Source organism: Schistocerca americana, chromosome 7, assembly GCF_021461395.2.
Source record: "Schistocerca americana isolate TAMUIC-IGC-003095 chromosome 7, iqSchAmer2.1, whole genome shotgun sequence".
In the NCBI taxonomy this organism is placed as follows: domain Eukaryota; kingdom Metazoa; phylum Arthropoda; class Insecta; order Orthoptera; family Acrididae; genus Schistocerca; species Schistocerca americana.
The window spans coordinates 74,472,042-74,495,491 of record NC_060125.1 but is presented as its reverse complement, the minus strand read 5'-3'; the positions used below and the strand labels follow the sequence as shown (position 1 = coordinate 74,495,491).

General features: G+C 42.6%; 1 protein-coding gene across 1 annotated transcript in view; it reads right to left on the bottom strand.

Moving 5' to 3' along the window:
• LOC124622486 (acetylcholine receptor subunit alpha-like 1) overlaps positions 1–22,330 on the bottom strand; it is a 957,741-nt gene extending 935,411 nt beyond the window's left edge. Inside the window, exon 1 of the mRNA XM_047148196.1 lies at positions 22,289–22,330. The gene's annotated coding sequence lies outside the window, so the exon portion shown is untranslated. The remainder of the gene's footprint in view (positions 1–22,288) is intronic.
• Positions 22,331–23,450: the final 1,120 nt, after the last annotated feature.

Sequence of the window (23,450 nt, the reverse complement as noted above, 5' to 3'; positions counted from 1 at the left end):
GTAGGTAATACCTACGTACGTTTATACATGTAGATGTAATCGCAATTTATACGTCGTGTCATAAAAAATTTAGTGACTCGCCTAGTCACAGCGAACAACGGTATAACAGAGTTGAGGATCCTAAAATGTAAATTGTAAGTACAATCGAGCAGTAGTGAAATGCTGTGGAACTGACGTGCTATTGCGGACATGCATAGGAAGACTTAGAAGCAGGTACACTATGAGATCAGAAGTATCTGGGCATCTGGCTAAAAATGCCTTACAAGTTCGTGGTGATGCCCTCCATAGGTAATTGTAGAATGCAATATGGTGTTGGGCCACCCTTAGCCTTGTTGATAGCTTCCACTCTCGTAGGCATACGTTCAGTCAGGTTCTGGAAGGTTTTTTGTGAATGGCAGCCCATTCTTCACGGAATGCTGCACTGAGGAAAGGTATCGATGTCGGTCGGTGAGGCCTGGCACGAAGTTGTCATTACAAAACATTTCAAAGGTGTTCTGTAGAATTCAGGTCAGGAATCGGTGCACAACAGTCCATTACAGGGATGTTAATGTCGTGTAACCACTCCGCCACAGGCCGTGCATTATGAATAGGTCCCCGATCGTGTTGAAAGATGCAATCGCTATCCCCGAATTGCTCTACAACAGCGGGAAGCAAAATGGTACTAAAAACTGCTGTTTGTACTACACAAGGTAGCAGATGACGTTTACCAGACATTCCACGTACCAACACCCTGTCATCGGATCGCCACATAGTGTAGCGTGATTCCTCACTTTACACAATGTTTTTCCACTGTTAACTCGTCCAATGTTTACGCTATTTACACCAAGCGAGGCGTCGTCTGGCATTTACCATCGTGATGTGTGGCTTATGAGCAGCCGCTCGACCATGAAATCCAACTTTCCTCACCTCCCGTGTTACTGTCATAGTACTTGCAATGGATCATGATGCATTTTGGAATCCCTGTGTGATGGTCTGAATAGATGTCTCTCTATTACACATTACGACCCTCTTCGACTGTCGGCACTCTCTGTCAGTCGACAGACGAAGTCGGCCTGTATGATTTTGTGCTGTACGTGTCCCTTCACATTCCAGCTTCACTATCACATCGGAAACAGTGGATCCAGGGATGTTTAGGAGCGTGGAAATCTCGCATACAGACGTACAAGTGACAGCCCATGACCTGATCACGTTCAAAGTCCATGAATTCCACGGAGTGCCCCATTCTGCTCTCTCACGATGTCCAATGACTACTGAGGATGCTGATATGGAGTACCTGGCGGTAGGTGGCACCACAATGCACCTAATTCGCCATAATATGCAAAACGTTTGTTTTTAGGGGTGTCCAGATACTTTTGATCACCTAGTGTACTAATTGGCAACATGCACAGCACGGCCAAGAGCACTTGCCAAGACCACTTCTGCACAAATTCGAACTGTATCTAATATCTTCTGCATGGTGGAAACAGTCGAAGAACGTCCTATTTCTGCGGGGAGTCTGTTCATTCGGGGTATGTTCTAGCTGGTGTCTAACAGTAAAGTCTTTCAAAGTAGTCGAGTTCTCTTCCATTAAAGATTCCTGGAACATTTTCTGACGTCTTTCAACGTCGTACATCGAGCGCTGGCTGTTGACTTGAGATAAAAAAAGAGTGGATAATTCTACAAAATTGGGTGACTCATTTCCATAGCAAGTTGAACGCAAGGAAATGTAGCCACGAATGAGATGTTGTTTGACAGGGATGTGTTTGGGCTGGACGAAACTGGGTCAAAGCACACCGCCAGTAATGCAGGTGAACTAGTATGGGAGCCAGTGTTATCAATCGGTGTATACCTGGTGCACTGCTGTGGAGCTAGCGAGCAGGGGGCGCGCAGGAGCAAAGCGGACGCGACACGTGCTGGCAGGGCCGGGGGTGGGTCGCAACACTTGCGCGCGGGGGCGTCGGCGGGGCGGGGGCGGCGGCAAGTGCTGGCGAGGGAGGCGTGCCTTATCTGCTCGCACGCGCCACGCGCTGCGTGCCCACCGGCTGCAGGCGCCGCCGCTACCTGTGTACGCGCCGCCACGCAGATCCGCATCTAGATTGCTCGAGCCGGCGCCACACTTGCCCCGATGCTGCTGCAGGGGTTAACAAGCGCGTGCGACAATCATTCCACACATCTAGGCCGCCTAGAGCATGATGCTTCTCCAGAAAATATACAGAGTGTTACAAAAAGGTACGGCCAAACTTTCAGGAAACATTCCCCTCACGCAAATAAAGAAAAGATGTTATGTGGACATGGGTCCGGAAACGCTTAATTTCCGTGTGACAGCTCATTTTATTACTTCTCTTCAAATGAAATTGGTCATGGAATGGAAACACACAGCAACAGAACGTACCAGCGTGACTTCAAACACTTTGTTACAGGAAATGTTCAAAATGTCCTCCGTTAGCGAGGATACATGCATACCTTTTTGTAACACCCTGTATATCCAGCAACGTCAACAAAGAAAATTCCTGGGACAGCACAGCGAATCGAATACGCAGCTGGAAATAGAACAGCGACTGTTGTACGTTCTTCGGTATTTCATCTCTCATCTAATTCTCTGGGGTTGGACGAAAATTTGTAAATACCTTGAGAAATGTGTTATTGAACATAGAGGCAGATGTGAGACGAGTCTGCAAGTTGCGCCACCGTATTTGACAATGGATGGCACCTGTGTAATGTCTTCGACACGTTGCAAGTATCACTCGCGGTCGAAATAGTGTTCTGTGTAGTTACAAGTGTATTACGTCGCAGCTAAATGAAATGGAACAAGGGCAAATTGTTGTTGCTCGTACGGTGGGTGGTTCTGTAACCAAGGGAGCCGAAGTGTTTGCTGTTTCAGGAGGAATCTCGTCGAAGATCTATACCTCATACAGGCAAAGAGGGACAATAATCTTCCGCTATGTCTGCACAACACAATCAACTCTGTTACAAATGGTTTCATTTTCTGGGAAACGCACCTGAAGTAATCCGTATAGGTTCAAATGGCTCTGAGCACTATGGGACTTAACATCTGAGGTCATCAGTCCCCTAGAGCTTACAACTACTTAAACCTAACTAACCTAAGGACATCACACACATCCATGCCCGAGGCAGGATTCGAACCTGCGACCGTAGCGGTCGCCAGGTTCCAGACTGAAGCGCCTAGAAACACTCTTCCACTGCGGCCGGCTAATCCGTATTGGAGATACACTATATGACCCTTCATTTACAGGAACGAGACCGGCATCATGGTAGCAAATAAAGTCCTCATATCCCCGTACGTCAGTGAAACATTAAGCATGTAATGTGAAAAGGAGGAGGACGTAAACTCTTCAAAATAAAATGACGTTACCGCAACAAACTCTGATATGTTAAAACCACGTTCACATCATACCAGAAAGCGGTGGGCAGCTCCACTCCAACCGCCTCACCGTGTAGCGCCGTACTACCAGTGAAGGCACTCTTAAGGGGTAGGGCGGAGGACACTAGTACAATCGCACACATAAGCGGGGAAAGGTACAAACATTTCCGTGCATATGCAAATACCATAGGAGAGATACTTCTCCGTTACCCAACACTGCTGTACAAGTTATAAAGTGTTTCACCATAAAAGAACAGGTAAAAAAATCAACCGTTGTCCTTGCTGTGAATGATCCAGTCTCTGCAAGACCAGGATCAATAAACAAGCAGTGCGAAACCCATGACATTATGTCTGTTACAGACGAACAGAGTTGGACAGTCTCTCTGTGGTATCGATAGCTATGATGCCACGGCATAGGTGCAAGTTCGTAAGTTGGCACTACGACACAGACACCGACGACAGCGTCCTCTATCCGGGCTGTGCAGCTCTACGAGCGTTGCTCCAGATTCAGCCCCTTTGATTTCGAGTAGACGACCTAGCAACATTGTTTCTATTTCCAAGTGTGCGAGCCACTACAGATTCTGCCTTTTTACCTTTCTAGCCGATGTTTGACTTATGTACAGCTTCGAATCTACGTGCTTATCGTCAGTGCAAAGTTACGTATGTCATTGAAATGTTCTGTAAGTACCGAAGCATTTCTCCTTTCCCTGCTCCTACTCACTTCTTACATTCTGCATACCCTCCCTCCACTCTCATCCACGTAATTGTTGTTATTTGCTCTAGCGTCTCGTTTATATTGTTTCATCTAATTTTTATGTTGAAATACTTTATAATTTGTATGGTAGCATTGTGCCACTGGCGCCTCGATCGTTCTTATTGTTTCGGTCCGCGCGGAAACTTCGTAACTTTCCCTGCTTATGTGGGCGGTGGCATTAGTGCCCGACGTCGCCGGGCACACGAGAAATATGGGCCCTTCAACGTATGAGCGACGTCACACTAGTCGGTCTCTCCGCCATACTCTGCGAACGTTATTCTCCGTACAGTGCCCAAGGGAAATCGGGATTTAATTGGAAAGATACCCACTGAAGGTCTTCAAAAATGGTTCAAATGGCTCTGAGCACTATGGGACGTAACTACTGAGGTCATCAGTCCCCTAGAACTTAGAACTACTTAAACCTAACTAACCTAAGGACATCACACACATCCATGCCCGAGGCCCGATTCGAACCTGCGACCGTAACAGTCGCGCTGTTTTAGACAGAATCGCCTCGAACCGCTTGTCCACACCGGCCGGCCGATGAATGTCCACCTGATGATATGTTGTCATATGATTAAATGGGTGGTGTTCCTGTAAATAAATGTTCATATACAGCTGTAAGCGGTTTATCTGCAAATATGCAATATGTTTCGCATTGTGGTTAATTTAGTCAGCAATTGTTACTTCTCTGAAAGTGTAAAACCAGTTGCTGCGCCATAACTTCCAGGCCCCATGACGTCATTTTTCAACAAAAAAATCCAAGAACTCATTCTGTCTTTGTTGCAATGATACAGACTTGTGTTCGTCTTTTGCTCTGACCTTTACCTTTTCCTGACCTCTCGTCCACTGAAACCATGCTTTCATGGGTTGCCGTGAGAATGGCACGCCGCTACTTGGCAGCCTCTACGGTTGGTGAATTATTGATGTAGTTTAAGCAGCATGGAAATGCGTACTCATATCTACAGACCGAGCAGGGTCCTACTCGACACACAGTCGGCTTAGAGCTAGTGTGGCTGTCAGACATGGCTTCTCTGTTTGCTAAATTACACTAAGTGTACACCCTCGAACCACTTGTGAATTTAATCATGTATTGTATCCTCTACACTATATAGGATTATTAAGTATTATTTCGTTAACTGTTATCCTTCCGGGTGTTACCGAAAGTCGAGGAGCATAGTGTGCGTTTAACGAAAAAGTGTCGCGAATTCCTAGAGGAGATAGTATTGCTGAAAACTACAAGAAATATTAGAACAGTAATACGTTCGGCAATCAGTCCCTGTTGAGATGTGAGCCAGTCTGTCCTCCTCTTCGCATCTGTCTCTTGCGTATAAACAGAAATAGATGCAGTGACCGAGCGAGGTGCAGCAGAGGTTAGCACAATGGACTCGCATTCGGGAGAGCGACGGTTCAGACCCACGTCCGGCCATCCCAGTTTAGGTTTTCCGTGAGCCCCCTAAGTTATTACAGGTAAATTCCGGGATGGTTTCTTTTACTGGGCATGGTCGATTTCCTTCCACATTCTTTAAGCAATATGAGCTTGTGATCCGTCTCCCGTAACCTCGATGACGACGAAACGTTGAACCGTATTCTTTCTTCCTTTTACTAGTAGCACTTCTGTGCGCGGTTACCACGTATCCTTATCTCCTCTTCAGCTCTTCTTCGCAGTGACACATGTCTGTTTTCGGATTGCGTCACTCGCTCCTGTAACTTCTGCGTGTTGGCGGTGGGTTGGGATTAGACCAATGCCTTGATATTTAAAGGTATCGGTCCTCATCCACCAATCCATTGCCCATGAAATGTTGCTGTGAGATACTGTGCCATGATCCTTAGAAATTGGCATGACGCCGAGTCGCCGGTCTCTATGACCGAGCGGTTCTAGGTGCTTCAGTTCGGAACCGCGCTGCTGCTACGGTCGCAGGTTCGAATCCTGCCTCGGGCATGGATGTTTGTGATGTCCTTAGGTTAGTTAGGTTTAAATAGTTCATAGGTGACTGATGATCTCAGATGTTAAGTCCCATAGTGCGTAGAGTCATTAGAACAATTTTTTTGATGCCGCGTCATACGTAAACAATAGTCATTGTCCTTATGGAGGAGTAATGTCCCCCAACAGTGCTACTGCTGCCATACTTAGACACTGAAGAGACCCTGATGCCGCACCTCAATGTTGGCTTCATGATTTGTGTCTTCTCACTCTTGCGTATTGTGATAATTTATTAGGCTTCGCTGTCGCTTCTCAATCCTGCTTCATCTGCAAATAAGATGCAGGCTGCGAATTGTGTATTTTCAGCAAAGTGTTGTAAAAGCCACTGACAGAACCGTAATTAAGCATCATGGTATGATAGCCGAAGAAATGGCACTCACTGAATATTTTAGGGACAAAGTAACTGCTTGTGCAGAATTGACCACACATGAGTCTGACTGATGCCTACACGAGTAGATACTCGATTTCTTGGCACTCTTGTTTCAGTATATACTTCTACAGCTCTCAATACCTGCTCCTCTATTAGCAGCGTCTGAACGGTGCAAGGCCTACCATGGTCCGTTGAATGATTCAGTCTGTGCTAGTCATCGGAATAGTCTGCTGAACATTATTGCAGATGGAATGTCCTGCTGTGGATGTCGTTGATTATACAGTTTAAGGGCGTGGCAATTACGTCCATGGGCTGTCTCGTAACAGAGTATTGTGTCTGCCCTTTTCCTCATCACCTGCAAAATACAACCGTTCAGAGAGGTACAGTGAACTGCAACAGGCAACAGTAAGACGGATAGCATCATCGAATGAACAGTGCGCAATACTCGTCACAAGTACAACGGCCCTTATGTCAACAGATACTGGTTTCCGGACATATAATCATTTGAAATTTTCTTCTATTCTTGACCAATACCACATCCTGTAAGTTTACACGTATGGACGTGTAAATTTGTACCAGCATAAATACAGTGATTGGTCAGCAATATGGAAAATCAAAAACCGCAATACATTACCACGCCTAATACGATGTAGGAAACGCTTTGGCATTGAGAACACCTTCAAGTCGTCTCGGAATAAATTGATTCAGGTCCTGTATGATTTTCAACGGAGTCCTATACCAATACTCCTGCAAAATAATGGCAAGATCAGGTAACGATGATGGACATGGGTAGCGATTACACACACTTCTTTTCAAAGTAGACCACAAAGACTCAATAATATTGAAATCTGGGGACCGTGGGGGTCAGGGGAGATGCGTTACTTCATCCTCCTGCTCACAAAACCAGTTATGGACGGTGCGAGGAGTGTGAGCGAGGGCCCTGTCGTCTTGGAGCGCGGGATCAGGATTTGGGGACAAATGGTTCAAATGGCTCTGAGCACTATGGGACTTAACTACTGTGGTCATCAGTCCCCTAGAACTTAGAACTACTTAAACCTAACTAACCTAAGGACATCACACACATCCATGCCCGAGGCAGGATTCGAACCTGCGACCGTAGCAGTCGCGCGGTTCCGGACTGCGCGCCTAGAACCGCTAGACCACCGCGGCCGGCATTTGGGGACAAATACTGTACAACGGGATGGATATGATCGACCAGAATGCGCATATAATTCTTTACACTAACGCGATCTTGCAAAGGAACCATGAGGCTAGTGGAATACCATTATGTAACTGTCCAAATCGTCCCTTCCCCCTTCGGACCGCAACTCGGTCAGAAATTGGATGCGATGTGAAAGAAGACTCATCCGACGAAATGAATTTCTTCCATTGTTCTGAAATCCAGCTTTTATTGCTTCGGCAGCGCGTTTTCCTATTACGGGCATTTGCACCACTGAAGTGTTGTTTTGGAACTCCAGTTCGAGCTGCTTGTGGATTCCCTTTGTTTTCTGACAATTTTCGCGAATGCGACATACATTTCTGATGCCACTTTTGCAGCTGTCGTCCGCTAATGTTACGTCACAGTCCTCTTCAATGATGGTCGGTCACAATTGCTCCACACACACTTTCGTCTACCGTGGTAGAGCATTAGTGTGATAAAAGCAAAGGTCTCGCATTCGAGTCTCGGTCTGGCACACAGTTTTAATCCGCCAGCGCATGCTCCGCTGTAGAGTAACAATTTCATTCTCGAAATATCCACCTAAGCCATGTTTCAGCATAAACATTTCTTCCAGGAGCTCCTATCCCGCAAGCTATGTGGGGGAACTTGTGTGAAGTTTGGAAAATGCTAATTTGTGGTAAGATCTTATGGGACCAAACTGCTGAGGTCATCGGTTCCAGAGTTACACACTACTTAATCTAACTTGAAGTAACTTACGCCAAGTACAACTCACACACAGCCATGCCCGAGGGAGGATTCGAACCCCCGACGGGGGGAGCCGCACGGGCCGTGACAAGGCGCCCCTGACCTCGCGGCTGTGAAGTTTGGAAAGTAGGAGATGAGTACTGCCGAAAGTAAAGCTGTGAGAATAGGTGATAAATCACGATTGGATAGCTCGAATGGTAGACCGATTTCACATTATAGGCATAGGACCCTAGTTCGAGTTTCGGTCCGGCACATAGTTTTGATCTGATAGAAGACTTCAGAACAGTGCACAGTACGCTGTAGAGTGAAATTTTCGTTCTCAAGTCTTTGATTTATTACTTTATTATCAATTAATAAGAGAACACTGTTCTTAGAAGTATTTTTTATATATAACGAATGTGACCGAATGTATAATGTCTATGGCAGAAGTTCAGTGTTGTTGATGTGAAAAAAAAGGAGTATAGAGTCGCGTGCCAGACATGTAGAGTACGGTGGGCTTGAGGTGAGAGAGTTGTTGAGGTAGCTCCTGTTGCTAAATGTTCTTGTCACTTGGTCTGGAGAAAGTGTTGGTGTGCTCAGTATCGCACGAATGACTGACTTTACTACTCCATCGCTGCAACTTTGAGGTAACGTTGCGACTTTTTCCTGCTAATGTGTCAAACATGGGTTCTAGAGATGAAGCGAGTGACGCAACTGAATGGACGCGGAATCGGATTCCGGTCAGCCAAGGAAATTTTCTGGTTGTCTTTTATCTTGACTGCATCTCCCAACAAAGTTAGGACTTGCCATAAACGACGTGGCTTGGATGCCAAGTTAAACCCTAGGGCCCCTTTCTCCAATTGCAGGAAGTTCGGGACACGCAAGTTGCCGATGTGGCGTCCAGTTGAAAGACTTGCGCCAGCCCTTGAGCAAGACGAAATTATTATTATTATTATTGTTACTGTTAACGGAGTCTCAGTACACACTTTAAGACAAAGAAAAGGCCGCACTACGGAGGAATTTTTCGAATGGGACAGATATCGTATGTGATGTGCTTGTAGAGACAAACAAATTATTATAATTTCAGAAAAGCTGGATGATTCATTGAGAAAGAACTTCACAAACTGAGAAAGTCAATAACGCGTTGGTCCACCTCTGTCCTTATAAAAGAAGTTATTCAGCTTAGCATTGACTGACAGCGTTGTTGAACGTCCTCCTGAGGGATACCGTGCCAAATTCTTCCCAACTGGCACGTTATATTGTCAAAATCTGCCCATAAAGCTCCAAACTTTCTCAACTTAGGAGAGATCCGAGACCTTGCTGCCCAAGGTAGGCTTCAGTAAGCACGAAGCAAGCAGTATAACCTCTCCCCGTGTGTGGGCGGGAATTATCTTGCTGAAGTGTAAGCTCAGGGTGTATTGCCATGAAGGGCAACAAAACGGGGAGTAGAATATTGCTGGTGAAGCGCTGTGCTTTAAGGGCTTTGCAGATGACGATCAAAATGGTCCTACTTTGAGAAGAAATGGCAAACGAGACCATCACTCCCGTCTGTCGGTCGTATGGATGGATGGACCACCGCTGAGCGAGGCGTCTCCAGACTCGTCTTCGCTGGCCATCGAGGCTCAGCAGTGGGATTCATCGCTGAAGGCAGTTCTACTCCAGTGAATGAGATTCCTGGCCGAAGATGTGTCCGCAGAGACTGTTTTAGTTTCCACATATTTAAGTAGAATGGTCCCATGAACCCGTTCACTAGCATCTTGACTACAGAATACGAGAAAATTAAAAATATCGAATATCCAGAGACATGCTCTGTATGGTCCTGAAAGAATCTTCCCATCTATCGATTTGGTTCCATTAAGTACGACGGATTCTATCGTATGTGCGTTCAGGTTCTCAAACCAAGCACAAATCTGGTCCGATACTCGGTAAGCTTTCATTTCTTTCGCTGAGCCGTGTATTGTTATAATGAAATGCCTTGGTCAAGTCAACGAGCGCGGTATCGATGTCGCTGCCGTCGTCTCTGATGCTCTCGATCTCCTGGACTAGATCTCTGCCTGTGGAATTAATTTTGATTTTTATTGTTCCTCAAAGACGTCACGACACCTGAGCACAATACGTGTTCCATAAACCTATAACAGATCGACAAGCTGCCACAACAACGTAGCTAGTTCGTGCGTATTGTGCTTTACCTGCAGATTGCAATTAAAGGCCGGCCGGTGTGGCCGAGCGGTTCTAGGCGCTACAGTCTGGACCCGCGCGACCGTTACGGTCGCAGGTTCGAATCCTGCCTCGGGCATGGATGTGTGTGATCTCCTTAGGTTAGTTAGGTTTAAGTAGTTCTAAGTTCTAGGAGACTGATGACCTCAGAAGTTAAGTCCCATAGTGCTCAGAGCCATTTGAACCATTTTTTTGCAATTAAATATTCAGTGGTTAAGTAAAAAGTTAGGTAAAAGAAACTGCCGTTTCAATCATTTGGACAGGCGAGTAGCATTAGGAACTAATAGGTAATAGCGAAGCAGGCCACCTACAGTTTGTATACATTGCCCTTGAAGAAACTAGAAGAACGGAATCTGGTCGACAACTATTTGTAAAGCTCTGTTAGCCTGAAGAGAAGATAACGGTCTTCCGTTGGCCCTTGCTGCATTCTGAAACTTTTCAATGGCGCTGAACCAATCCACTCTTCGCCCAGTAATTACTTCCTTTCAGAAAGACGGCTGCCTTTCTCTGACAGCGATGACATTCTTGAAAAGACGAAAATGTTTCAGCCGATGCTCATAAAAGAAAGAAATTGTCGAAAGGAACATATATTCATAAAGTGATCAAAGCGATGGCTTCCGATTAAGATCTTACAGAAGACTTCATTTACGTGCCTTTTTCCTCTTCGCCAATCATTTCGTTTCTAAATGTGCGCCGGAAACTGTCTACCATATTTGAGTCAATAGACGGCTGTATGGGAAAAGTATCGTATCTGGCAATGTGATATTCTTGGACTACAATGAGTATCTATTCTTCGACACACAATTAATACGCTTTGCTATGAATGACGCGGTTCATCTGTCTTCATCAAAGTGAGTATTATTCTAAAATAAAAGGTTACGAACGAAATTCCAAATTTAGTTTTGAAGGAACACTGCATTTACAGCAATTTGTCGAAGTCCTCCGTAAACTAAAGGATATGTCCCGAAAGCTAAACATCTCCTGGGAAAATATAACAATAGACACATGTATTTTACACGACTGGGTCACAGGCATCACTTAAATTCTAATACATGCCATATAAGGTAATCTTCCTTTATGAAAAACATTATTTTTAACAATAAAAGGCCACCCTCCGTCGCTTCTAATTAGAATCCTAAAATAACCTACGACAAGACGAAAGAAGTAGAAAGACAAGCTTAGGAAACTGTAGAAAATATATTTAAGAAATTGACTATCTGTTTAAAATGACAGGTGAAGTCAGAGATCAGGCCACTCTTGGAAGGAAATGGTTGCAATCTTGTGAGCATACCGAGATTCTGTTTACATCCGAAACCACCACTATCAAAAGAAACGGAAAATTAAGGTTTAAGAAAGATAAATAAAGCGTTTAACAGTTGGTTCAGTCAGTAACACTCTCAATTGTTATTGAGAGTAATACTTAGCGGAATTATGTTGCAAGAGAGTCGTGGTGAACAGTTGTGGAGCGGAAGAAAAGATTCAGCAGGACTGAGAAAGGAATCACAGAGATTGAGATTTTCACTCTGCAGCGGAGTGTGCGCTCATATGAAACTTGCCCGCGAAAGGCAAAGGTCCCGAGTTCGAGTCTCGGTCCGGCACACAGTTTTAATCTGCCAGGAAGTTTCAATCACAGAGATATTTTCAAAGAATTGTCCTCGCATTTACACCAGTGTACCGTTAGGTAAATACCGGGAAACAAGTCCTCCGCCTCCATATACATACGTCCATCTTGTGTATGTGTGTGTGTGTGTGTGTGTGTGTGTGTGTGTGTGTGTCTATCTGTCTTTCTGAAATAACAATTGAAGGTAACAAATCTATGATCGGTCCCAATACAAAAATTTTCCCTTCAACTACTGTCACTTGATAATGTCCAAAACCCGGAAGAAACGTCTATTATCGTAGTAGAAGGCCTAAGAAGTGAGGATACTCGTCACCACTGTTGATATAACGAAGAAATACAGTCTCGGTTTTATTGCCAAATACTTTTTATTCTAAAAATTTGAAAAGTGACAGTTTTTCTTCATTAAAAGCTCTAATAGAATTTTAGCTCTGTTGCCAGCAATAATTGTAAGCGGGGCTGTTAGATGTAAGAAGGTAACGTGTGGTCGTGGGATTACAAGGTAAAGTAATGTAACAATTGGGTGCGTCCGTTTTCGGAGATATCGAACTACTGTCAGCAAAGAAAAAAACGAACGACTGTTACACATACGCTAACTCTGATCATCAGCAGTTAATAATTTTGTATTTTTATGAGAACGTCAAAGTCTCTGCTAAACTTTTCAGGTGACATCTTCAGTTTTAAGTAGAACGGCTTGTTAAATTCTATCACTAAGTCGGGTACGACATTCACTGCATAATATGGTGAATTACAACATACATGTCTACTATATCAGACAAACAGGTCCTAAGCGTCGTACGCGGATTTTAGGCAGCCAATTATTGACTACTTCGTTATAATCTTTAATGCTTTATGGGTTTTGGCCTGCAAAGCTGTTATGAAACCATCTGTTGGAGAAGTATGCACCATGCTACGAATTATGTTCCATTGAGTGACTATAAATAATGTGTGTTCATAATCCTGATTTTACGTTAGGTCTAGCAAGGAACATGTACTGGCAACTACTTTCAGTCCCTCCGCAACATTTCCACACCAATTAGGATTTTTGAAAACTTACTAAAAAAAAATAAGTATTTCGATCTGGTCAAAAGACTTGAACATAATCTCAAAGTTTCTGGACAATAAGGGAAATCCATTTGCGGAATACTGGCGAGATCGTCAGTCACTCCAGTAAAATGTTTACGTCATGTTTCGCAGTAACTGCTGGAAGGAAGCATTACACCTGATTTTATTAGTTAATAAAGGAGAATGAACAAAGAAAATATTTATTGCAGAGCCAGTGTGACGTATATCTTGATTTTTGTAAGCCAACCAGACATTGGTGAGGTCGACATTAACAAGTTTCAAATCACAAGCGCACTTCTAAAATCTCTCTTCGCCCTTGTTACTCTGTTATTTCCACGCATATGTTTTCGATTCTTAGAAAATCTGTTGAAGTGCCAGCCCCAAAATGTTGGTATTAGACGTTTACAACATATGTTTTCTAGTATAAATATCAGCTAGGGAAGAGACAGGAGTCTTCGTTGTGATTGCTGATGAATTAACTGAAGAATGTATTTTTGTCGTTCTTCATCAGTAAAGCATGCACCGGCAGTGGACGTGTTGCCAAATTAAAAACATAATGAGGGAAATCACACAAGGCATATTGTTGGCAATGAATTTTTGAAGTGCTCTTTTCAACAGTAGTGCAACCACAAAACTTTCGCATTTATTTTCGCTTTCATGAATTACTCATCAATAATTCCGCATGGGCATTTTCAAGTCGATTTTGTCTTATTAAAGATTTGAGTCAGGTGTCGAGCACAGATATTAAATTGAAGATGAGCTTTTGTTTCTGAATCCGCATTAACTCAAGCAATAAATGACACCATAACCTCCGCCTCGTATGCAACTATTCCAGAGTAAATTTAGTCTACCAGCATACGTCGATATTCGTGATAAGAATCTCAGGCTAAAACGTAAACAATCCTAAAGAGATCTTTAAGGAAGGAGGGAAGGAGGATTAAGGTTCAACGTCCCGTAAACGACGGTGTCATCAGAGGTGAAGCACAAACCAGAATTAGGAAAGGACTGAAAACGTAATCGGCCGTGTCCCTTTTACAGACATCTTTTTATGTTGGTCTTAAACTATTTAACGAAATCACGGAATATTTTAATACTGGTGGCCAGATTGGGTTTCAATCGCTGTTATTTTTAATACAAATCCATCCAGTGTCTTCGAGCAGCGCTGCATAGCTAGGTTTCGAATATGACAAAGTCGTAATGTATATACTGATGTACTCTTCACATTGTTTGGTGTTCAGTCCCTTCAACTCTCTTGAAGTAAGGGACCCTAATCACTACAGAGAGAAAGAAAATTTCGTTATTATTAGCGTCTTTTACGGTTAAAATGTTAGAGCAAGTAGTCCCGGTTTCTCAAAACTGAAACGTCGATCCATAAAATGAAACAAGAAAAAACTCCAAGAAATGGTTAGTGCATGACTTAGTCCAGCAGAAAGACAGATTGGAAAGTTTGAGTGGGATTAGAAAACTCACGCATGGTGTTCCATTGTTCAAGGATGTATCTGATAAATGTTTAGTACACGTATTAATATATTTACGCCACCTCCCTGGAAATATGAGAGGAAATCTCGACGCATTTTAGCAGGAATTTATAATATGGCAGCTGAAGCACAATTATTGTGAAGTCATGGTGCAAGTAGAAGTATGTACAAATAAAATATTTTCATTGTCTTCTCGTAGGCCATGAATTATAATGGTGAGGAAGCCACTAACTAAAGCTAATTAATAGAAAACAACTTACACGAACTGCGAGGAATCTCTGTCTGAAACAACTGATTCAGTTCTGATATATTATCTTTCGGTTAATTTGATTCGTTACTCTATGTATTTATATGTTGTGCTAGCCTGTCACTTCCGTTTACCAACTATACTCGATTCCCTCAGTGATTTGTCTTGTATATTATATTCGTTGTCCATCCCAATTATTATTTCTCTGTATTACGCAGTACACGTCAAAGTTTACTATTAGCGATGGAGTAATGTATTGCTTCTCCTTGTACTGTTTTCTGCAGATCCTCTTCTTCAACTAATTTCTCAACTTCCTCTCCATTTCATGTCTTACATATCCGCTTATTTTGTACACCATAAATGCTTTACTCCTAACGTACAGTTTTCTAATACCATAAATAATTCCACGACTATGTTCGATGCCGTTACATTTACAGTCCGCAAGAAAGACTTTTTTTCTTGTAGAATCCCCATTTAGTAAGAGCTATAAATAAATAAATAGCTTTACTACAAGAAAATCTGGTCCGGCATGAGAGAGATGTGAGTGATTTGCTCCATTTTACTTCAATGAAGACCTTTGCAGGCGACCATATAATTCCCGAGGAAATTCTCTTTATGGTGTAGTAACATTCTTAATATGCCCTCCATACTAAATACCGTTTTTCAGTTAAATAAAATGAGCAATAAATCACTATAAACCTGATGTGACAGCATGGACGTCGTTTAGCGTGCTTCAGACCAGCAGTATTTAGTAAATAGTGTTTCATATGTGAACGATAAGACGTCATATCACACTATGAAAAGACGATTTGTCGGAAACATTTGCTGGACTGTCAGCCATTTATTAAATTAAATTACATTAATACATAGTGTATGTTGGATTGATTTTTTTCGAATTCCCACCATTCCCTTTTGTTGTGCAATGTAGCACTTGGCATTTTTTCTAAAATTAATTTCGAGGTATTTATAATTTTTTAACTGCCGCGTAAGAAATGATTTTAGGTGGACTGGAAACAATGACAAGCGTTGTCTTGATGGCGTATACTGGACAGAACTTTGTCTATAGTAACAAAGGCTACAAGAAAAGTAAGGTTTCAAAGAAAACGAAAGGCTTTTGCATGTAACACATTATTACGGCATACACATCTTCAGAAAATGTGATATATTCTGCACTCTTTATATTTTATAACCACATTGAAAATGGACTTTCGTTACGAAAATATTACACATTATTAAATTGGTTTACACAAATTCAGTAGCCTATTAATTTGGAACGACGATCATAATGAATTTACATTAAAGTACTGATATGATGTAGTCGTAACAAAGTAAGTAAATAAATAGCATTACTACAAGAACAATTGGTTCGCCATGAGAGGGATGAGTGATTTGCTTCATTTTACTTCAATGAAGACCTCTGCAGACGACTATATAATTGCCGTGGAAATTCTCTTCATGGTAAAGAAACATTCATAATATGCCCAATTTTGGCCGATATAGAATACCTAATGCCCTCCATATTAATAAGACCTTTATTTAAAATGCTTTTTTCTGGCAGAGATAGTTCTACCTATGCCAGAAAAGTTTATTATAAACAAGATCATTACTATGAAGAGGGAAGCAAGTCTTCATCTTGACGAAGCAATAGACAGAAGCCTGACGTTCCTTGATGCTAAAGAACATTTTTTGGACAAAGAGTGTAACTATTTTCTCTCATTTCAGTAGCTAGCTTACCCGACTGACGTTGTCTTGTCCAAATTTCAATAAATGTTTTTGTAATCCTTTTGTAAATTTGTGAAAAGCTATTGGAAATGGTTGAACAAAGTAAAAATAACAAAAAAACCTATTATTGAGTGATCATTGTACGAATTAACGACTGTGGCCAAGGATATTCAACTTCATGAGTAGTACATTCAGAAGTAGGTTAAGCCAATGGAAAGTTTTACAAGCGAGGTGAATTCTCGCACATTTGTTACGCCAAATGAGTTAGGAAATTCGTGAAATCTGTTCCTGTTCCAGAAACCAGTGAACGCAACCGCTCTGGTGGCGGGACCAATGGCGCCAATTTCGTTTTGCCACTTGCGCACCACAATGCAGTTGTTTCTTTTACGTATTTCATTGCATTACAATGTTGGCACACAGCGATCATCGATCCCATAGCAACAAATTGCTCTGCACTGTGATCATTCGTCATGTTGTAACGGAATGCAGCTCGATGATTGTACGATATAACATTTGTCTTCCTGCACAACTATTCAAATTTCTTGTCGTGCGACTGGTTTCAACTGTCCATTGATATCTCGTTCGATGCATATAATCTACGCAAACATTTTCGCTTTCTTCTTGTGCGAGCTGAACGTATTTGTCGCAACCGATTCCGTGTAACTTCATTTCGCTCTTCGCGCTATCCTGGAGTTCGATTAGATCGAAAATTAGTTTGGTTAGCAGTAGTATGAATTCTGCGAACTATGTTGTCCCGTCTTATTGGCGACATTGTACCCCAGTTAAATTGTATAAATTGAATTCAATTGTGTCCATTGCGACACAATGTGTGATGCTAATAATCATGATTCAACTGAAAATAGGCAACTGATCCGCTTTGTTGTTGCTGTACAGCCGTTTCCACTTCAGAACTCGCACTATTTCATAGGTAAATCTGTAATTTTGTTTGAAATGAAACGACGAGACCTAATTAATTTACGAAACGATTGCAATGAATTTACAGTGCAATCTTAGTTTAACTCGAAATAAACTACCGAACTACTATGTAAACGATTGGCTTGATTTATAATGATAAACGATATATGCGCACGTAGTGGTGTAATAAATTGAAACCGGAATAGAAATAAAATAACTACAATTTTTGGACAGATTGCGAAACAATACATACTTAAAAACAAATGTAATTTCATTTTAATTTAGGCTGGAATGTGTTTTCCCAGACTTTCCTCTACATCACTCTGATTATTTTTTTTTTTCGTTGAAAACATTTAGTTGAGTTATTTCCATCACAGGAGCACAAGGAACACAACAACAACAACAACAAATAATCGACTAAATATGTCGTTCCTATCGTCAGTTATGATGTAGAGCGCATACAAAAATTATGAGTAATGAAGTTTGCCGGTATTTTCCGACTTTGGAGGGGTTACAAAAACTATGAGTAATGAAGTTTGCCAGTATTTTCCGACTTTCCTTCGAAATTGTGCTCTATTTTTTCTGATAAATTTTCCAGGGCCGTAACGAGGAAAACAAAAGAAGAATTACGCATATTTATGCATCGAATCGCGAGTTTTGGTCTTGAGTTCATATAAAAATTCTGTAGAAAAAAATCACTTTAAAGTATTCTGAATTTTCCAGTTTTCTATAAAACTTGCCTAACTCTTCTCTCTCTGTGAACCTAGTTCGGATTATTACGAACGTTTTCTTTTCAACTATCCAAATCGGTCCAACCGTTCTCAGTTGATGAGGCTACTAACGAACAGCAATCCATTTTTATTTTATATAAATAAAAATGGATTGCTGTTCGTTCCACTATCAGTTTCAAACGGAGAGGGTTTCCGATGTAATATTTCACGTTCATTGTTGAAGCTGATAGTTCCAACAGTAACACCAAAGTGGGTTTCATGCCAACATACGTTCACGTGATTACGGGAAACGTAGAAGTGAAAAACTGCTAACTGTATACCTTGAGCAGAAAGTATTAAATCTAAACATTTACCCTATGAATTCATATTCCACGGGGCTATGACGAAATTTGGGTCATTCGAAAGAAACGTTAGTGCCGCATGTCTGTTGACATCTTGCACCCTTGGTTAGCGACTATATTACACCTGGTACGCTTACGTATGTGGCACATAATCAACCAGGGCTCCATCAGCTAGCTTCTACTGAAGTGGGAACTGAATTCAGTGAATGCCTTTATTTCTGTTGATGCATTTACACAGTTGTAGATAACTGCCTAGTTAAGGGACGCGACATTAACACAGGTCAAGCAAAATGAAAATCGACCGAAAAGTATTTATAATGAGAGTGACGATGGACTGGCACTTGTCAATGAACATCACAGGTGACACGCAAAAGGATCGCCGTTAACGACGATGCGGCGCTGTGCTCGGTTTATCAAATTGCGAGACAAGCGCAGCAACTCACCTTGAGGGACCAGCAGAAGCGTTTCCAGTGTTCTTCTGCAACTGTTCAGCTGTGTAACGATTACTGGAGTACATCTGATCCTTCAGTTTCCCCACACCTAAAAATTCCAGGGACAGACATCGAGATAGCCAGGAGATTACTGTGAGTAACCTCTCCTCATTGAAAATCTCATGCATTCATTAGAAGGTTGTCAAGCCAGTGTGTTCCATTGCTTCCTTGAGCTGAAAATATTCGTAAGGTAGATCTCTCTCTGCGAGTTGATCCACATACTTCCCCTCACACAGCTTAGCACTAATAATTTAGCGAAACAATCATGTCACATTGCTGACACAGGACGCTGCGCACCAAACACGAATCTTAAGACTATGCAATACCTCTTCAGAGTATTGATAGTGATTTTCGCTGCACAACGACGCCTATTCTGTGAGTTAAAATTCGCGTACAGGCCGAACTAGGTCTTACTTGACGAAATAAACAACTGACGATTCAAAAGCCCTCATACCATTCCACCTAGAAAGAAGCAACCAGCAGAACTCAGCGCTCGAACGTTCGTCTGGGGGCCTGAACTCATGCACAAGTGCAAATTGGTAAGGGAGGAACCGCTGGTGCTCTTTGATAATGTTTCGACACGACGCTCTCTTAGTCCTCATTTGCAGAGATTTTAGATCGAACACTATTCCTCGCTTTCCTTCATTCGAGTAACGTTTGCTGGTGCTAGAACTCTTTTCGGATGGTGAGAGTTTTTATTTGCGACAGATTCCGTTTCGTGCCATTTTGCTACTGCGTTTTGCGCTGCAAACTTTACTTGAGATTTGGCCGAAACAAATATAGTCATAAATTCTTGCGCAGGCATTTCCGCATACGTTTTTCACGAACCGTGTTTCATATAACAGTGGACAACGAAGACACGCTATTTTACCGTAAGCACCATTTAGTGTTGCATTCATTTGGTCACCAAACACGTCTGCTCCTCTCAGGCACTCTGATGTGATGTGACACCTAAGTAGTTGGGAAAGAGCATGTGGGAGATGCGTAAGAACAGGCATGAAAGCGATAGGTGCGTGGATATCACAGTTTCCAGAATTTTATGTAAGGGGCAGCTCTCCTTTTCATTAACAAGTGCCACTTCAGCGTCAGTCTAGTAAATATTTTCGGGACTGGTTTTCGATGAATAAATTAGAGGGACCACAACAACGAAAATCTGAAGCACAGTCTAACTGCTTCCTAACAAAAACTGCGACAATTTCATATTGTTTCGTTATTAGTAGAGAACTATATATATATATATATATATATATATATATATATATATATATATATATATATATATATACTTGTAGATTCAAAGTAGTCTTCGTTTTCAGCATAGTAAGGATTAAGTTCATAAGAGAAATCATTAATGATGTGCAATGCGAAGAGTCTTTAATGCACAGAATTAGAGAAATATATGTGTTCCGGTAGTGACTTTCTTTGTTGCTTTTAGAGAATCTGAAGTAGAAACTCTAAGTTGAAAATTATAATTATTATTTGTGGATTCCATTTCAGGAAGTTCAGTGCTAATGATAGTTCAACCATATTATCATACTTGGAGTTACTGAGAAGTTTCAATTTCGTCGGATATAATATCTGACCGTTTGAACTCCACGACAGTCCACTAGCACAGTGCGTATCGCTGAAACCTAAGTTGATAGATACTAAAAAATTTCAGTCTCCAGTTAGCATGATGATAAAGATAAGATACTCACATTCATATTATATTTTCAGTAGCAACAAATTTACAAATACAGTAAATACATAAGGGTGTCTTAGGTGTAGTCAGTAATAACAATTCAAAATTTAATATAGATAGCTTGTAACAGTATCTAAGAACAATAGTTTACAGCTGTATAATCTTGATAAAACAAATATGAATACCAAAAATGAGTTATTTTCTTCTATATTTTCTTATTATTTTTTCAAACATTTCAGAATTTCAAATCTAAATGTGTTCTTGGATTCCATTTTAAAAAGTGGTTGGCAGCCTTGAGTTAATATACCGCATGTAAATAATTCAGTTCCTCATTCACAATTACAGTAAAAGTACACACGAATCACTTAACCAGGAGGCTGAAATCATTAAGGGAACAGTGTCGCTACTTAATTTGTTCACTACGACAATTAGCATGGGGAATTCAAATGGTGAGAAGTATATTGATGTAGGAAACGCACATTTACAGTCATACTGGTTGAAATTACGATAGCGATATTTTTGTTACGAACAGTCTCATCGTTCATGCAACTACATCTACAGCTGCAGAATATAAATTACTCATAGATATATTTCATCGCTGTAACTCAATATTTCCAAATTTTCTTATCCTTGTTTTTAGATTTTTGTACTGCATTGATGCAGTGTGGGTCCAACAACGTTTCTGCTCAATATAATTGAAGGCTAACCCGACAGAAAGCAACAGCATATTATTACTCCCTGGTTCATTAAAAGGGTGACCAATCAGCGTTTGAAGAAGCCGAGTTTTAGTGGAGGCAAGAGAGCATACGGAGAAGTGAAGGTACAAGAAACTGGTGGAGCCTCATTGCACCAAGCGGGGGAAAGGAAATTAAAATAAATGGTGTATGAATTTACTGGAATGGAATTTTCAATATTAATGTCTTTCGCTTTTGATGACAGGACTTCAATAAACCTTTAGATGCAGTTGATAATGACTCCTCATTAAAGAGAAGAGTGTGGTGAGAGGTTTGTACAGCTTCTCTGTTGTTGTAGCTAAATGATGTAACGGTATAGAAAGTAAGGTCTTCGAGGGCTCCCAGAAAATAGTATACTTTGTGATTGTTTACTATAGTTGCGAAATATAATACAAATTGCGAGTGGGTGTGGAATAGTGGGCGTAGGCTGTCGCTCGTCAACATGACATACACCACTTCAAACATGCTGGTTGGGTGAAGGAAAATTAGTTTCGTGGCTTCTTTGTACACTCTTGTCAGGTTGCAAAAGTAACATGCCAAGTGACTTTGATAGCATATGGGTCGATGTTGAGGTGCAGAGTGTGGGCCCCCCACGGAGAGAGGAGAGGCGTGTCTGCCTTGGGCGCAAGCAGGGCAGGGCAGGCGCCGAGAGCTGAAGCCGGGACTGGCTACTCACGGCTGAGGAGAGTGCGCTGGCAGAGGCAGCATCGCCAGTGCCGCGGCGCCGGGCCCTGCTCGCGCATCACACGCCAGCGCCGGCGCCAGCGCGCATCACACGCCCGCACCCTGCCGCCGCTGCTGCAGCGCCGCGCCTGCGTTCGGCTCGGCTCGCTCCGCCTCCGCTCGGTCCAGCGCCGGCTCACCGCAGCCGCCCGCACCGCACGGCTGCACGCTGCAGACTGCCGGCCGCGGCCGGGCCAGCCCGCGCCCAGCCCGGACTCTACCCCCACCACCGCCGGCCCACTACCGGAGCGGGCCGAGTGCGCACGAGGCGCACGCTGACGCGCCCGATCGATAGCCGGACGCCTGGTGGGGGCGCCGCCCGCTCGACACCGCGCAGCGCGGCCGGCCGGCGGCCAGTAGCCGCAGCGCCGCCAGTCGAGATGGTAGTGTATGCCGCCGAGGAAGGCGGAGCTCGAAGGCCCTGCAGCTGACAGTGGGCAATCAGCAGTCATTCTGGTCAATTAACGTCTGGGATTGAAAGAGAGGTCTACACCCATATTCTGAAAAACAATACGAATTTTATGGCAGAGAGTACTTCTCCCCACTGTGGCGTTTATTAGGGTTTCTTCCCGTTCCATCAATGTAAAAAGCGCAGTAAGAGCGATTGCTTCAGAGTAGATGTGCGCCGTAGTCCTTCCCTACGGGAGCAATATATTACTCACTTACAGCTCATCACTGTACGTGGCAACTGGTGGGTGTGACGACAGCTAGGAACCAAAATACGGCCTATGAAGAGAGAGAACAAACACTACAGAACAGATATCCTCACCCCAAAGATTGCCAACGCCCACGTTATCGATACTGAAATATTTATTAACAAGAGGTGAGCATTTACAGCATCACAAACTCTATTCGTCTGTTCTAAGACCAGAATCACAGAAAGATTCTATGCAGAACTGAGGAAAAACCACCTCCTCCACATACAACGAGTTCTCAATTATAGTTACAAACGGAGTTAGTAGTTGACAATGAAGCAAGCAATAATCCCAACATGCAGATGACCGGGAACGACGCATTACGACGTGCTGCAACTGAGAACATGAATTCCTTATAACAGAGTCCCTGAGGATCCTAACGGCGGATACACACTCGAATACAAATACATTGCAAGAGTT